A 19,239-nucleotide genomic window follows, 5' to 3' on the forward strand; every position below is an offset into this window, starting at 1 on the left:
ACTGTCTTCAACTTCTTTCTTTCCTGTCTTACTTTCTTTTTTCTTGTAGAGGTCTTTCATTTTCTTCTTTGGGGTTATTTATGTGAGGGTGTGTGAAAGGTTTGTGTGTGTGTGTTTACTTTTAGCTATAGTGAATGAGATTTATGCCTTGATTTCTTTTTGATATGTTTGTCTTGCTATATAAAAGGATTACTAATTTTTGTGTGTTAATTTTGTTTCTGACATTTTTTCTAAATGCAGTGACCAGTTCAAATGGATTTTGATTGAGTCTTTGGAGTCCATTATGTATAGAATCAATCATCCACTGAAAGGAATACTTTGACTTCTTTGCCTATTTATACGCCTTTTCTTTTTTTCATATTGCTCTAGCTAAGACTTTACACCTTATGTTGAATATAGGTAGAAAGTATACACACACTTGTCTGGTACCAGGTCTTAAAGGAAATGTGCTAAGTTTTTCTGTTTAGAATGCTGATTATAGGCTTGTTATAAATAAACTCCATTATGTTGAAGTGTACTCTTTCCATCCCTAGCCACTCTATGACCTTTATCATGAAGGGATGTTGGATTTGTCAAAGGCTCTTTCTACATATTTTGAGATGATCTGGTGATTCTTGTCTTCAGTCTATTTCTGTGATGAATAATATTTATTGATTCATTAGTGTTAAATACATATAATTGTTGTAATTAAGCCAATTTGGTCATGATTAATTATCTTTTTAATGTGATGATGACTTTGAATTGTATTTTATGAAGAACTTGGGCATCTATGTTCATTAGTGACATTTTTCTGTAATTTCTTTTTTAAGGTATCTTTGTCTGGTTTTTGTGTTAAGGTAGTATTGGCTTTGTAAAAAGAGCTTAGAAACCTTCCTTCTCGATGTCATAGAATAATTTGAATAGTAGGTTCAAGTTCTGGTGGAGTTCTTCAGGGATCTCACCTGTTTCTGGCCATTTTCCTTTAGTTGAGGGACTTTTTTAAATCACTGATTAAATCTCATTTCTAGTTATGGATCTTCTAAACCTATTTATTCATCTTGGTTCAGTATGGGTAGGTCATATGCACCTAAAAATCCCTCCATTTTTGAAAAGTTCACAACTTAAAAAGAGTCTATATCCCCATGATTGGCTGTATTTCATTAGTATGTATTATATGGCTTGTCATTTCATGTCTAATTTTCTTAATTTGAGTCTTTTCTTGACCTCCTTTGGCTAATTTGGCTAAAAATTTGCTAATTTTGTTCATCTTTTATGATAACTAGGTTTTTTACTCATCATTTACATTTTTTATTTCTATTTCATCTATTTCTACTCTGAGTGTAATTATTTCTTCCCACATATACTCTTTTGAGGATTGGTTTGTTCTTGTTGAAGACTTAAGGTGTATCACTGATTAGTTTCTTTGTCATCTCTCAAATTTTTTGGTACAGGCACTCAATGATGTAAACTTTCCCCTTATGACTGTCTTCTTTTGCCCCATAGATTTTAATGGGTTGTATCTTCATTTTTATTAAATTTTATACTTTTAACAATTTCTTTCTTGATTTCATCACTGATCCATACATCAGTTTGTATACTTTAAGTAGTTTCTGATACATTTGATATCTATCTTTATCCCAATATCATTGGATAGGATCCAGATTATTTCAACTTTCCTATATTTGTTCAGACTTGCTTTGCATACTAATAAAAATTTTGGAGAAAGTTCTATGGGTTCCTAAGAAGAGCATGTATTCCTTAGTGTTCAAGTAGAATGATCTATAGGATATCTATTAGGTCTATTTTAATTATTGTGCCACAACTCTGGTGTTTCTCTGTTCAACCTTTTTGCCCAGATGAATTGTCTGTTGGTGAGAGTGGGGTATTAAAATCACCTACTATCATGATACTGAAATTAAGTGTGCCTGTGCTCTACATTTATATATTTGCAATTATAATGTCCTCTTGATGGAATGTTTCATGGATGAGTATGAAGTAACATTTTTTTATCTCTTTTACTTTTGATTTCAACACTGTTTTCTCAGGAATTTTAATAGCTCTGCTTGCTTGCTTGCTTGCTTCTTAGTAATAATTGCTTGGAATGTCTTTCTACAACTTTCTCCCTATGGTTGTGTCTGCCTTTTGTGATGAGATGTGCTTCATTGAGGCTACAAAAAGGTGGATTCTGTTTTATAATCTAAGCTGCTAGTCTGTGTCTTGCTACTGGAAAATCGAGACCATTAATATCTAGAGTTATTGAAAGTTGTATTTGATTCTTATTCTTTTGTGGAGTTTCTAATATCTCTTTTGATGAATTAATTTGATACTGTTTACTTAATCTCTATGATGTCTTTAGTATGTTTGGGTTCCTCTTTAGACTAAATAATTCTTTCTAGTACCCTCTGTAAGTTTGACTTAGTGATCATAAATTCCTTTGGTCTACTTTAATCATGCAAGTTTTCATTTCTTTTTCAGCTTATGTAGTTTTGCTAGGTATAAAAGTCTGAGATGGCAGTAGTGGTCTTTCCAAAACTTTCCAGGATCTCTGGTTTTAAAAGTTTGTTGTCAAGTAATCAGATGTTATTCCGATGGACCTGTCTTGATATTTGACTTGACCCTTTTCTCTTGCAGTTTTAAGTATCCCCATTTTTCTATATGTGTTTTTTTGTGTTTGAATTATAATATGCCATGAAGAGTTTCTTTTCTCATCTTGTCTATATTTTGTAGGCTTCCTGTATCTGTCTTGAAATAATTTTTGCTACCCTTATAAAATTTTGTCACATTAATTTATTGAAAATATTTTCTATGTTTTTGTTGTGATCTTCTCCTTTACCTATATCTACAGTTAGTTTAAAGGTTTGCCTTCTCATGGTGACTTAGTCCTCACTGTGTTTAATTTTAAATTTTTTAATTAACTTTTCCTGACTCATTCAATTATTTTACCTTGCCTCCAAATTTTAATACTATATTTTCTATATGATCAGTCCTATTGGTTAAGCTTTTAACTTTGATTTTAGTTTGCTTTGTTGGGTTTTTCATTTCAGCATAATTTCAGTTTATTTTTCTTCAAAAATTCTATCTCTTTATTAAATTCTATATTCATATTTCATATTCACTTTCTTAATTTATTCAGTACTTGAGTATTATTCGTTCTAAACGTGTTTTTGTCTTCTTTGAGTTGTTTGAACATAGTTGTAATTATTTTTTAAAATTATTTGTCTGGAAGCTTTTCCAAATTGATCTCACTAGGAGGCATGACTATGAATTTAGTAATTTTGGAAGAAAACATATTATCTTGATTTTTCATGTTTTATTTTTGCATTTGGACTTGCACCTCTGGAGTTGATTTTTTAATTGAGATTTTTTCTCTTTTTTCCTTTCCATCATTTTAAATTTCAAATCTCCTTTCTTCTTTCAGTGGAATTGCTTGTAATTGTCAAGAGAGGACTAAGTCATAGTAGGGTTAAGGCTTCTGTCCTCTGTAGTTTTCCTATGAGGGTCAAGTATTGTCCTAAACCAGATGGAGCATTCTGTCTGGGCCTTCAGTTTGTACTGTGTGTTGTGGAATATCATGTGTGTGGGAGCTTTTCCTGGGTCAATGTAATCCATTCCCTGAATAAGAAACTTCTGCTAAAACCAATACAAGATGTGAATCACTCCATGTGCCTATAGGCCTTTACCCTGGATCATATTTGGTCCCTAATCTTGGTTCAAACCTTTGTTTGCCTGCCTGTGGATTGTGGTACTCTCTGTATGCTGTGTACTGTATCTTGGTTCAGACCTAGTCTCCACACAGAGTCTGCAGCTTCTGATGAAGCCACTGTCAATAGGCTCATATTAATAATTTTGATGTTTTTTATTACTTGCTGTTAGTTTAAGTAATTTTTATTAGTAAGTGATCTTCTTACCTATTTAAAAATCTTTAGCATAGACTTGGACAACAATTATTCCTCTGGTAAACAAATTCAGTAAGGTGGCAGAAAACAGAATCAATTGCAAAAATCAGTATCTTTTCTGTACACCAACAACAAAAATACAAAGAAAGAGATCATAGAGAACCTCATTCATAATAGCCTCAAAAATATCTAGTAATAAACTTAGACAAGGAAATGATGTATCTCTTGAATGAAAACTTTAGACCCCTGAAGAAAAAGATGGAAAAACATACCAGGCTCATGGATTGGTAGATATAAGATTATGAAAAATGATCCTTCTTCTAAGAGCCTTTTACAGGTTCAATGCAATCCCAATCAAAATCCCCATCTTGTTCTTTATAGAAATAGGAAAATATATTCTAAAATTTATATGGAATTACAAAAGATACCGGATAGCCAAAACAATGCTGAACAAAAAGACAAAAAGAATAATGCTTGAGAGTTTACTGTTGTATATCTCAAGATACATTACATAGTTAAAGTTGTGTGTGTGTGTGTGTGTGTGTGTGTGTGTGTGTGTGTGTGTGTGTGTGTACTGGCATAAAAAAGGACATGCAGACCAATAAAACAAAAGTGAACACTCAAACATGACTTTATGAGACTTTAGACACTTAATATTTAAGAAAGATGCTATAATCATATGCTTGAGAAAAGAAAGCATATTGAACATATGGTGCTGTGTAAACTCGACAGCCACACACAGAAGAATGAAAGTAGACATATGTCTACCACCTTGCACATAGACTGACTAAATGCAACAAAGAACTGTACATAAAACCAAACCCAAAACACTATAACTTCTAGAAGAAAAAATAGGCAGTATATTATACTATGTAGTTGTAAAATTACATTTGCCCAAAATTAAGGGCAACAATAGATAATTGGGACTTAATGAAACAGAAAAGTTTCTGCAGAGCTAAAGAAACAATCTGTTGAGTGAAAAGGAAGCATTAGAATTAGCTAGAACCCTTTTCTGTCATATATTTGACAAAGGATTAATGTTCAGAATATACAAAGAACTCGAAAAACAGACCAATAAGACCAATTTAAAAACGATCTTGGGACCTGAATGTAGGGGTCACAAAAGAATAAAAAATAATGACTTTTTTCAAAATGTACATCTTTTTAAAAAATGTACGTCTTCCCCAGCAACTAGAAAAATGTGAATCAAAATAACTTTGAGATTTCACCTTACTCCAATCAGAATAACAAAACCAACAAAATAACGGACAAGAAATGCTGGAGGTGGGGAAAGGGTACTCTTGTTCACTGTTGGGCAGTCACTATGCAGTCAGTATGGCAGGTTCTCAAAAAGCTACAAGTAAATCTGCCATATACAGTTATATAAACTACTTTTTACCATATACCCAAAGGATCCAGCATTCTGCTCCACAGAGTTTTGCTCAGCCATGTTCATCACTACTCTACTAATAATAGTTAAAAAATAGAAACAATTTAAATGTTCTTCAATTAATGAACAGATAATGAAAACGTGGTACAAAGACAATGTGGAATACTCTTCAGTTATACAGAAAAATGTAATTATGAACTTTGAAGAAAAATGGATAAAACTAGAGAAAATATAATAGAATAGGTATCCAAGACCCAGAAAGACAAACATCATACTTTTTTTATATGAGGCTCCTAACTCTAAATATTCAGATGTGGGTTCAAATTCTAGAGAAACTGCAGTAATTAAGAAAGTAAAAGGTGATCAATGCTGAGATAGACGATTGGGGGAGCAATGAAAGGGGACTTGTGGTGTACACAAGTAATATGATCAGGCACATGAGAAATGGGAGCCTATAACTAGGAATGAGGGAGCGAGATAAATATCGAAGAAGGAAGAGGGTAAAATAACATTAAGAATGGAGGGAAATTTTCCAAGAAATGATTATTAATTATGTAAGGATAAAAACCTATAATATACATACATCTGTATACAAATACACATTTGTAGTTTAAATAAAAATTTCCCATTTGTAACGACAATGTTCCTTTCAAAAGCAAAAGACCATCTAACAGAAATCCCAGCAACAGAAATGAGAAGCCCTCTTTGAGTTGTTTTTAGCACTGCCCAAGAGACTCCCCCAAAATTGCAGACTGCTGCTACTGCCTTTGTTTGCCTTCCAAAGGTGAATGTCAAGTCCCTATTGCTGAAGACACCTTGCACTTCAGAAACAGGCCCTAGAGGTCACTGAGATGCAATGAACCTGAATTCCCTCCTGAGTACCGCTTTGCAAGGAAGGAAACAATCAGCATCCCTATAAGCCATGATATCTAAAAACACAACAATCAGTAGCGACGAGGAGAACCTACAACTACCACCTTAGTAATACAGTGCAATTGCTAAGTACATTCTAAATATGTGTCCTGACACTCACAGAGAAGGGTAGTCCTCACACCTCATCAAGGAAACTTCTCTTTACAGCAGGTAGGAAACTGTTACAGAAAATCATAGCCAAGCAGTTGTGGAGTGCAGTCTCTATGGATACATCTACAAAATAAGTCCTTTACCTAAGGCTCAGGCAATACTGCAGAAGAGGGGCTAAGAGATTGTAAGAACTAGAGCATCAGGAAGTTCTCTGTGAGATTATGTCTAGTAATGTATATATGGCTCCCTAGACATGAGCTGAAGAAGGACAATAAAAGACATGCCAAAGAGTATGGGAGAAAGACCATGTTGCCTCAACACTGCACAAAAAAAAAACCAAAGGCAACTGAGTAACATTGAGAGTGGGAGAAATAGTCTTCACCATGGAAGAACACATGTCTAACAGATACCAAATTGTCAGTCCTGAAAACATATAAGAAACATACAGACTGAACTGGTTATATTTAGGAATACATATGCATGTACATATACATGTATGCATGTAACAACAATTAATGAAAAAGAGGTGTTGTTTGAATGGGAGTAAGAGGGTATGTGGGAAGGTTTGAAGGAAGAAAGAACTGGGGAAATAAAGTAATTTTATTATAATCTCAATGAAAATTATAAAATACATATTTTTGAAATACAAGGCATTTTCTACTGTGAAGTTGAGGCATGGAAGGTCTCATGTGAGTTGACTCATTAATAAACTTCTCTATGAATATGAGGTAGCATATCCACATGTAAAATGGCCCATGGGTAAACTTCTCTATGAACTTGAGACAGCAGGCCCACAAATAAATGTTTTGGTGTCTTTCTTACCTCTTCCTCAGTTCCAGAATTTGAAAACAAGTAATTTTTTCTTTCCAGTCCATTTAGTACCCTTATGCTGCCCTAGTAAGGAGTGAGCTCCTTCCAATTCACACTGACACTCTACAGATTTTTGGTGTTCAGACTTTACAGGGGATGTCTCATAATCTGGTTGCTCAACAGGGAAAAACCTAGACATAACTGAGAAGAGGGAATATTAGTTGGAAAGAGTTGCCTCCATACATTGGCCTGTAGACAAGTCTGTGGAGTATTGTCTTGATAAAAAGTTCCTGAGGAAGGGCCCAGCCCAGTGTGGGTATTGTTACTCCTGGTCAGGTGGTCCTGAGTTGTATAAGAAAGCAGGTTGACCAAGCTATGGGGAGGAAGCAAGCAAGTGGAATTTCTCCATATCTTCTGCTTCAGTTCCTCCTTCCAGATTCCTGCCTCAAGTTTCTGCCCTGACTTCCATGGCTGATGAACTATAAGCTTTAAAATGTAAAGGTTTCCTTCTTTCTTCCCCAGGTTGCTTTTGGTCATGGTGTTTCTCAGAGCAATAGAAACCCTAACTAAGACATCTCTTATAACACATTTTTTCCTTAGAAGAGGCCTGTGTTTACATTTCTTATCACCACAACGCCAGGCATAACAGCATAAACTGTGATGCTCAACAGATAATATCAAGGGAAAATACTGGGGGAAATGTTATGCTTGTCCCCTGTAGTTCCCACTTTCCTTTTGGAATTTTCTAAGAAAAATAAAAAAAATAATCATCATCATCATCATCATCATCATGCTTTGCTAGGGCATGAAATAAATCATTTACAAACTTAATTAGAAATATCTAATATGCCCATTATCATTCTCTGTACTGGAGATACAGAATAACATAAGAACAATCTTTTCCTCAAAAAATTTACAGCACAACAGTTGAGTGACTGTTTTAATAACACTTTTGTAAAAGTACTTCAGCCAACTTTCTTTGTGTTGTTTTCATGGATTGTCTCACAGAAAGCATAGAATTTCTTTCAATTAAGCCTTCTAAGGAATGACATATTAAGAGTTTCCAGTTTTATTTTTTCCAAGAGCTTTAGATTTGATGCCTTAAGGCTCAGTGGTTGCATTAGTCCACATGTTAGCAAATTTAAACAATTGCCTTAACTTTAGAGTGGATTATAATTGTCCTCCTTCAACTGAAAAAGAAAATCCAGTCAAATTTTTTTCTGGACTAGCTGTGTTGATCTTGTTTCTCCATCACAATATTGTTTGGGAACATGAACTACACAGTAAAGTGAAATCAATTTTGAAGATTATTATTTAAATGTCAGTTTTTATTGTTTTTAACTATAGCCGTAGACCAAAGTCACTCTATAATAATCCTTTGTCCTTCTCAAATGCTTCTTCTAGGAGTGATGCTGTGTAAAAGGGTCTAGTACTTCCAGTGAGAAAGATTTAACTTCCAACACAAGATTTTCATTGTTGCAGTGCTTGCCTCACTCTCTCTCTCTCCTCTCTCTCTCTCTCTCTCTCTCTCTCTCTCTCTCTCTCTCTCTGTGTGTGTGTGTGTTTGTGGGTGTGTGTGGGTGTGTCTGTCTCTCTGTCTTATTCATTCATTCATATTTGTATGTGTGTGTTTTTCCTGTAAGACCTGTGTGTATCACATGTATGCCTGATACCTGATACCAGGAAAGGGATTCAAATCCCATGGAACTGGGATAGATAGCATTATAGACAGTTGTAAGCCACCATTTGGATTCTGGGAACCAATACTGTGTCTCTGAAAGAAGAGCAAGTACTCTTAACTACTGAGCCACCCTTCTAGCCCATTCTGGTATTTATAGAACAATTATAATCTTGAATTGACAGAACCACCCTACTCACTAAATGTACTATAGGTAACAGTCACTCAGAAAAGCTGTGCTGAAGTTCCATCATGCATTAGGAAGAAGTCCATGTGAGCCATATGAAACCCATTCTCTCCTCAAAGATTCAATATCCTAACAACTCTCAATGACCTACCTCTCTGAACCAACTTGGTCCCCAGATACCAGAAAATGCTCTTACTGAAAACCATGAAATGGTTTTGGTGGTCCCTTCCAAGTCCCAGCAATAAGGAGATGCTGGTGGAGGTGTGCTCCTGGCCCCTTGTACCATGTAGCTGTGGGCACCTGGGAAAAGTCGAGGACACCCAACATTTTCCACAGTGGATGATTCAGCTAGCGCTTGAGGGCGGGAAGATGTCTACAATGTGCTAGCTAATTGCTCCTCACTCTTTGTCTACAGAGAGATTCTAGGGTGATGTTTTAGAATATGCTTTGTGCTTCTGGCCTAATGACTAAGTTGCTCAAGAAACACAAACATTTGGATTGGTAGAATTTGTAATCTTCCCCTGGACAAAGTGTTTATTTATCATTAAAATGAGAGTTTTTCTAATACGCGAGGCAGCTGTTAACCGTCTTGATTCATTTCAACTGTGGCCGGGGAAATTCAACAAGCTTCACTTGGGGGGTCAGAGGGCAAACCCTGTTTTCCTTATACTCTTCAGGGTCACATTAAATCCATGTTGTGTTTTCTGAGAGATTAGAAACAGACTACAGAGTACAAAACACACGGTGACCTACAGCTCTCTACCCCAAAGCGTAAAATCCTCAGCTGTCTGCATACATGCAGTATGCTATGAATTTATATTTGTGCCAAGTAAATGTTTTCTTCAAATATCTTAAAGCTCTGGGAACTGGCTTAGATGAAGATCACTCATACCCGCTTTTCTCTTTGTCTAAATTGCTCCTGTGATTGGAACCTGAGCTATGTTAAAGAAAAAGTCCAGGCCCTACCCCTTACTGAAGAGATGTGGCAGTGGCTAGCTTTGGAGTGGTGAAGAATTATTGCTTTTAAATGATGTGCCCACTGGCAGATGTCTCCTGCCCCAGTGGGTGACCGTATACCCATGCATATATGGGCAACACTAACAGAACTTAATGGATTATTCAGGGAAGAAAAAGACATGAGGTTTGGGGGAGTGTTACGGAAGGGCATTGAAGAGGGAACACAGGGGTACATATGATCATATTTCATTGTCTGCATGTGTGAAATTCTCAAGAATAACCATAATTTTAAAAATCGTAATTTCTTAAAAAATAAAATACACATTTCTCAAAACAGAAAAGACAGTGCTTTATGAATAAGAGTGCCATGAGACACACAGGATACTGTCTAACCCCTTTTGTGAAGTTTATTCTTGCCTGGAGTAAAATGAAACCGGTAAACATTAGTCCCAGTGCAGATTGACCGATTAACAAATTGCTTTAGTGCAAACGGGAGAGGCTCAAATATTTGACTTGACTGTTTTTCACTGGAGTCTTTCACTAAATCTGACCACAGCTGTCCTTAAGGCCAGATGTTAGCTGTAAAATTCAGTGACTTTAATATACCATGCAACCTCCCTGTGTTTTTAGCCAGGCTCAAGCCCGCAGCATCTGTGCATTAGCCTTACATAGCTCCAGTGGCTGTGCTGAGATGCCTATTATCCTCCTGAGGTTTGGCAGTGGCTCAGATTTCCTCTAAGCTTGCGTACAATCACTTCATTTAGAAGCTCTCTGCTTCTATTGAAGTGAAGGTACCTCACAGATGCATTTGATACCGGCTGTTCCTGAAAGTAATTGGGTGAGGTCAAATACCTGCCCTTGTTATCACTCTTAAGCTGCCCAAGTCCACTTAATTGTGGCCTCAGCAAATGATTCCCTAGAAGGTAGCTTTTGCCCAGGCTTGGCACGCCTCACAGGAGTGCGGAGCTTACAGACTGTGGAGTAGTCTGGCCTCTGCTCTCTGCCTCCTCCAGCGCATTTTCTGGTCTGTTAATTAGAGATTCTGGTGTGTGCAAATGCCTGTCTGTAACTCCTCAGGGCGAGCCTGCGAAGCTGGGGAGCAGTGATGCAATGGAAAGAGCGCAGAGTTTCAAGACTGGAAAGACCTGGGCTTAAATCAAGCAACACTGCTCAATTCCCTGAATGCCCATTGATTCCAGTTTAAGCCTGCTCCTCTAACGTAAGGCCGTAATTTTCAAGCCAAGTGCAAGGCAGCTTTAAGGGCTGCAAATGTTTGAGTGTCTTACTCTCAAATGTTTTATACTTTTAATAAAGTTATAATTGAAAAATACAAGCACTCATGTATTAAATACCAAAACTTGGTTTCCCCAAAATAGCCTGGTTTAGATTCATTGAGGCCCTTGAAAATGCGAAATTATAGCTTAAATTTTTAGTCACAAAGTCCTGTCTCAGTCCGCACTTTATGATAAAATGTAATATGTTGCATGTGGGACAATCAATCAATCACTCAATGTTCTACTGCTAAATTTCACCACTGAAAAACTACTTCGTAGTGTGATTCTAACTCTTCCGGGTTGTTCTTTCTCTCTCAGGGACTTTAAGTGTTGCCCAGCAGCCCATAAAATGCCACTGTTTTAGGGTGCTGAACTTTCAAATCCATGGCATCATTCATTTGGGGGCTTATGAAGGACTAAAGTATTATGGGAGAGTGAAATGGCACAGGAGTTGGGACAGAAGACTTGGCACCTGTGAAGTCTGGAAACTCTTCACTATGACTGACTGGAAAGATCATGCAGGAAACAGGCTGGCAGACTGGCGGAGAGCTGTGGAAAGGCTTTACCTTCCATGCAGATGTACTTGGATTTCATCCAGGAAGAAATCAGTAAACCAACGGAAGCGTTAAAAAAAAAAAGCTGTGAGCTATTGGAAACTTGGGCATGTGGCGTCAGTATCTGCCTGGTTGTCATAGTGCTCTTGCTTTCTCCTATGGTACAACTGAATCACACCAAATTTGTTTTAGCATCCAATAGATCAAATAGAGCTGTTTAGGTTGTGACTGTCTCTGCCTCTCCCTACTGTGACTCTGCTAGGCCTTAACTTACTTGTACTGAATTTCATAGACGTGGTTCCTTTCCAGAAGATTTGACCTCCAGGTAAGGAAGAACCTCATCTAAAGGAAAGACTTTTCTGACTCCTCTCTACCCAGGGAGGTTTGGGAGTTGGGATTTGTTTTGTTCTAAGTAGAAATGTGCCATCATAGGGAGGGACACTGTTTTCCAATACTCAGACCAGATCAAGACCAGGGCCCAGGGATGTGTCCCGGGATCAATCTGGAGTATGTGGACCAGGTAGCACACTGACAGTAATTTGTAAACTCTTATTTATTCTTTCAGAGAACTCTTTGTGGAGTCTGTGAGCTTGGAATGCTTACATACTTTAAAAGTCTGTCCGCTTATTTCATAAAATCACTTAGACAATAAAGTAAAATATGGCCATGGGGAAATCTGAGGTTAGCATGGTTTTTCATTGTTCATTGTATCTGACTTTTATGATTAGAATGTCTGAGTAACTGACTTCAGAGCTTAATTGTGGTATTATTCACACACAATAAACTGCACATATTATAGTTATAGCACATAGTCTGGTTTTAAATATATACAAATTTTCATGCAATGTCATTATGAAATAATCACCATGGAGATAATAAAAATATCTACCAACTCGTAGCATACCCTTACATAGATTGTTTATGACTGAGTTCTGCTCCCGTATCCAATCTCTCTTCCCAGGATACAGGTCTGCTTCTTGTCACCTCATGCTAGCTTATATTTTCTAGAGTTATATATAAATGGAATCACATCCTACATATGCTTTGTGTTGAAGGAGAAGGGAGTCTGGCTTCTTTCACTTCGCATAATTATTTTGAAATGCATCCACTCTGTGTATGTAAGTATCTCCTTTCTTTGCATTACTAACCAGTGTTCCACTGTATGAATATATCTGAATTTAGTTACATATAAACTTGCTAGCAACATTTACATTATTTATATTTTTGACTATTACAAATAAGATGCAATGAATATTTGTGTATGTGCACTGACAAGTTGAAATGTATCAAGATAAGAACTTTCGCCCTTTGCAAAAATTGTTCAGAAAATGAAATATGAAAAGTCATTTACAAAGCGCATATCTGAGTAAGAACGTATATCAAGAATTCTAAAAACTCAGTAGTAGAAAACAATCTCAACCGAAAAAGAGATGGGCAAAATATTTAAACAGATACACTCGTCAAGCTTGGGTATTTCTTCTCAGTTTAATTGGGGCCAGATCAGGTAGCACTGTCTGGACTCACATTTTTTTCTTTGATAGAGACTGGGGCATCTGAGAATTCAGTCCAATGTCCCAAGAGTTATGTTTTTGGGGGGTTTGGTTCTTTGGAACAGAAAGTTTCAAGCTTTGTATGAACTTCAGAAAATACCATCTCTAATTCTGTGTGTGGGGAATCCCTAGTTTCAGGCATCTTTCTTGAATCTTGTGCTGATTCTTACTCTGATAAGAAGAATGGGGAGCTTCCACCAAATCAAAGCTCTGTCTGTGTGTGCAACTCCATCTTGGGTCTTTTATCTTAGATACTTGGGCCTCCAAGAAACCCATCTCTTCCAACTCTATTCCAGGGAACCCAGGGATGGTGTTTCAGGTCCCCCATCTATACTGCATCTCCAAAACCAGGACTGCAGAAATCAACATGATTTTTGACTGCAGCACAGATCATGGGTATTAATATGGCTGTTGACAGCAGTATGGACCTGGGACACCAATATGGCCTCTGGCAGCAGCATGGACCTCTTTCAAGGAGACTTAATCCAGAAAATAAACCATTCATCATCTTGGATATCTTGCTGTTGCTGAGAGTCAGGATGATTTGTGGTGGGGCAGCATTTCAAGGGGTAGCACAAGCTCCAGGAGGCTGCACACCACCCTGCCTTCTGTGCTGGTAACCCTGCTGGTATCCCAGTCTTGGCCATTGTGTTTGCAGGCAACAGTCAGCGTTATGGGACCCCCCCCTCCACTCTCCTTCTCCCAGCAGAGTGAGCGGTGGCATCTCCATGCTTTGGACAGAGAAGTGGCACCAGCCTAGTGGAAATAATGGGGAGAGACCAGCCTGGTGGTGGACCAAGACTTTCAGTGGCCTGAGGACTGGCCCTACTTAGGAAGACATGTTCCTTTGTCCACCACGGCCATGCTCTGATTCCTGTCACTAAGTATTGTGGCAAGATTTTGGGGTTGTAAGCTAGAAAAACCATTAAATTCTCAGAGATTTCTAAATAGTTACAGAGCTTAGAAGATAGGAATGGTGAGAAAGATGTAAACGTTGGAGGCCTGGTTTAAGAAGTTCCAGAGGGAAGCAAAGACTGCTAAGTATTGATTCCCAATAATTGGGTTCCTCTGCCAATGCAATAAATCATATCAGGTCAAAATAGTAAGACCAGGTTTTAAATACCCTGTAGGCATGGTCTTGAGCATCTCCAGGGGAGGAATTGACCCTTGGTGGGCTTTCTCAAGGGCAGGGCCTAGAATGTGAGGAGAGGAGCCATGGTTCTCAGCTGAATATTTGCACAGGGTTTGGAATGGGAGAGGGAGATGGGAGCTGTGATTCCCAACAAAGGCTATCAGGGATGTTCAGCAAAGGCTGAAGAATCAGCTATGATTAACAACATATCAACATTATGAGGAAAAATATTCTAGGAAATATTTTGGGGGGAACAATATACGGAAACTGTGGTCCAGAGGATGGCCAAGTCTGCAACTCAAGCTGGCAGGCAAATTTGATGTTGTATAAGAATCTTCTGCTTGGTACCAGTTTCTGGTGGCATGGAAGGTACAGGTTAAAGAAGTCATGAAGAGCAAATGAGGCTCAGTACTATGAGAAGCCAGAAGAGGCCACTTAGGAAAGTAGAGCCTTGGTTTCCATAGAGAACCCACATGTTGGTAATGAGCACCAAGAACAGTGGCAAGTTAATAGACTCAGGCATTCTCCATTCTGTGATAAGCTGTACATGTCAGAGACAAAGGAAAGGAGCTGCCTAGGCCCTTTGGAGCCCAGAAAACCAAGTGAATCTAAGATGTCAAACACTGAGCTGCTTAGCTATTTACAAATATTGCCTGTCTTAGTTAGGGTTTTTATTGCTGTGAAGAGATACCATGACTATGGCAAGTCTTATAAGCAGAACATTTAATTGGGGTGGCTTGCTTACAGTCACATATTCAGGTACTATCATCATGGTGGGGAGCATGGTGACGTGCTGGCAGATGTGGTATTGGCATAATAGCTGAAGAGTCTTACATCTTGCAGGCAACAGGAAGTTGACTGAGATACTAGGCAGTATTCTAAGCACAGGGAACCTTAAAGCCTGCCCCCACAGTGGTATATGTCTTCCAACAAGGCATACCTACTCCAAAATGCCACACCTCCTAATAGTTCCACTACCTATGTGATTATGGGGGCCAATAACATTCAAATTACCACATTTTATTTCCTGGCCCCCATAAGCTTGTAACAATATCATAATGCAAATTTCATTTAGTACAACTCCAAAAGTCCTCATAGACTATCACCATCTCAACAATGTTTTAAAGTTCATGTACTCTCTTAACTGTTATCACCTGTAAAAACCACAGCCAAAAAGCAGAATACATACTTACAACATATAATGGCACAAGATACACATTACCATTTCCAAATGCAGGTAAGGGGATGTAGAAAGCAAATACTGAACCAAAGCAAGACCAAAAACCAGCTGGGCAAATGATAAAATCTCTATCTCCCTGACTGATGTCAAAATGTTCTTTGGATCTCCAACCTCATTCAGCTTTCTTGACTGCAACACACTTCTTTCTCTTGGGCTTGCTCCTCTCCCTACTAGCACTCTCTAGACAGGTATCACACAACTCTGGCATCTCTAACACTTTGGGTTCTCCAAGACAATCCAGATTTCAATTTCACTGCTTTATATAAAGGCCTCTCTTCTAGGCCTCTCTCCAGGAATAGCCCTAACACATGCTTGGCCTCAGCGGCTTTATTCCATAACTCCTTTCTTTTATTCTTAAACTTAAAACCAGAACTGTGTGGCTGAAGCTGCCAATTTCTGCTACTTTCTGAGGCTGGAACATGGCCCCCTCAATTCCAACTTCATCTTTTCTGTTTTTCACTGCCTCAGTTTGGCTGTCCTAAAGCTTGCTATGTAGATCAGATTGGCTTCAAACTCAGAGGTCTGCCACCCTCTGCCTCCTGACTGCTTGGATTAAAGTGAGCACTACAAGATACTGCTCTAAGCTTTTCTTCAATTCCTTTTGAAAAGTTAAAAACTTAGCTGGATAGAATTTTGCCTTGAGGTCACCACCCCCTTTACTCAATCTTAAACCATTTATTTCCTTGAGCATAAGACTTAGCTCCATTCTACTTTCTGGTGCTCCTTTTTCTCCTCAAAACTTACATTTTGTAATTTTTCCAGCTCAGCTTACTCATTTTATACTTTTCATTATACATCTTCATTAGAGTTACCACTAATAACCACATGAAAGAGTCTGTACTAGGCTGTTTTGAGATTTCTTCTGCTAGTGGAATTAATCCAAAACACTTCACTTGCACCTCAGGAAGACTCCTGGGATAAGGGCAAAAGGCAACCACTTTCTTCACCAAAATATCACTAGTCTCTAGGCCACATATTAACATTCTTCTCCTCTGAAACCTCCTGAGTGAGTCCTCAAGAGTTCAAATAATTCTCAACTTCTCTGTTTTCCATGCTCCTACTAGTATGACCCATTAAGGAGTACTTAAAGCATTCCACTGCTTTCTAACCCAAAGTACCAAAGACCAAATTCCTCTGAACAAAACATATTCTGGCCTATCACAGAAATATCCCAGTCCCTGGTACTAACTTCTATTTTAGGGTCTTTATTGCTGTAAAGAGACACCATGACCAGGGCAATTCTTATAAAGTAAAACATTTAATTGGAGTGGCTCACTTGTAGTTTCAGTGGTTCCATCCACTATCATCACAGCATGGATCATGGTGGCATGCAGATAGGCATGGTGCTGGGGTAATAGCTGAAAGACCTACAACTTGCAGGTGACAGGAAGTCAACTGAGACACTGGGCAGGAAACCTCGAAGCCCTCCTCCCAATATGGCACACTTCCTCCAACAAGGTCATACCTACTCCAACAAAGCCACACCTCCAATTAGTGCCACTACTTAGGAGATTATGGGGGCCAATTACATTCAAAATGCCACATTACCTTATGGTGTGTACAAATGTATGAATGTAAACATAGCTCTCCACACTGACTGTTCTCTTTAGCACTGACCAGACACCAGCAGTGTGTCACAGCAGACAAAACCCCTCTCTTGTTCTTACCTTACACTCCATTCTTTCAATCAGCTACAACCTGATCATACATTAGAAGACCTGAGGTGGCTCCAAAGTATTAAATTAATTCTTATTCTCAGATACCTTCCTAAACAAGCACTCCTCAGATAAAGATTCTAATTACTCCTCACTAACTGAGGTCATTCAGATGAGAATAGCACTCCCAAACCTCAAAGTGGTTTATCTTCATGTCCAATTTCATTCATCTTTTAAAATAAAACATGGAAACCCAAGCTAAATAAAAAAAAAAAACAAAAATGAAATGCTCAAAGAAAGAAAAGAAGAATTAAAATGAAAAGCAGACTAGGAAAAGCAGCAAAGAAAATCCAGAAATATAAATATAAACCGAAATCCAATATAAAAATAATTATGTAAAAAATAAGCATTCAAAAATTACCAGTTAAAAGACAGATGGATATAATGGCTATAAATAAGGCTCAACTGTGAACTATCTACGCAGAGCTATTTTAAAGCAATGAATTATGGATGCATTGAAGATGAGAGAACATTTCTAAAAAATAAAAATTTTTAATATAAAAATATTTTAAATAAAAATAACTTTTTCTTATAACGTGAATCAACATTTGCCAGAAGAGACTACATTATTGATCATAAAGCAAACTTGGTAGTTTAAAAGAAAATAATGTAAAGTTTCAAGCCAGGATAAAAATTAAGCTTAAAAAATTCAAAAACAGAAATAAAATAATAAAAGTCTCCAAACTATTGAAATTAAGAGTCATCCATATAAATAGTCAAGAGATCAAAAAGAAAATCAAAGAAAATTAGAAAATGGAAGAGTTAAATATTGTCAAAATTGGGGGATACAGGTTAAGTAGCTTCCAGAGGCAAGTTTATGACGACAAATGACTATGTTAGGCAGATACCCTGGAGCCAGTTTTGCTTAAATGATTGTTCTGCCACAGAAAGAAAGACTATGGTGGAGAATGGAAGAAACCAGCTTGTGTATTCAAGCTCTGCCAGACTTCAGAATAGCAGCAAGGTTAGAGATATGTCACTCAGTATTTCTACACAGGAATATTGTAGTAGTCTGAATATAGTTAGCCATCATAATCTAGGGGGTGGCACTATTAGGAACTGTGGCATTTTTGGAGTGGGTATGACCTTGTTGGAGGAAGTGTATCACTGTGGGGGTGGGATTTGAGGTTTCCTATGTGCAGGAGCCTACCCAGTGACTCAGTAAACTTCCTGTTGCCTTCTGACAAGATGTAGCCAACATCATGTTTGCCAGCACACCACCATGGTCTCTACTATGATGACAATGGACTGGACCTCTGAAACTGTGGGCAAGCCACCCTAATTAAATGTTTTCCTTTATAAGAGTTGCTGTGGTCATAGTTCTCTTCACAGGAATAGAATCCCTCACTAAGACAGAAGTTGGTACCTGGGACTAGGGTGTTATCGTGATAGACCTGACCATGTTTTGTTTGGAGTAATATAGACTTTGGAAGTTTGGGTTAGGAAAGCACTGTAATGCTTATGTCTTATGACAGTGCATAGAATATAGTGGTGCTGGATGTAATTTAATAAACTGTGGGGATCTAGAGATTTCAGAGAAGAAGAATGTTAAGATGTGGCCTGGAGACTGGTCTTGTGATATTTTCTTTTGGAATGATCTTTTATAAACTGTGAAGAAGTGTCACTCTGATTGGTTCAATAAAAATCTGAGCAGCCTATAGCTAGGCAGGATTCCCAGGCACAGAGGATGAGGGTGGGAACGAAGGGTGGAGTTGCCAGGAGACACCACAGTTGCAGAGCAAGAAGCATGGGCATTACAAAGTAAAGGAAACCGAGCCACTAAAAAAAAGGTAGATTAAAAGATATGGGTTAATTTAAGTTATAAAACTAGTTAGAAACAAGCCTAAACTATTG

The sequence above is a fragment of the Arvicola amphibius genome, chromosome 6 (genome assembly GCF_903992535.2).
Source record: "Arvicola amphibius chromosome 6, mArvAmp1.2, whole genome shotgun sequence".
NCBI lineage: Eukaryota > Metazoa > Chordata > Mammalia > Rodentia > Cricetidae > Arvicola > Arvicola amphibius.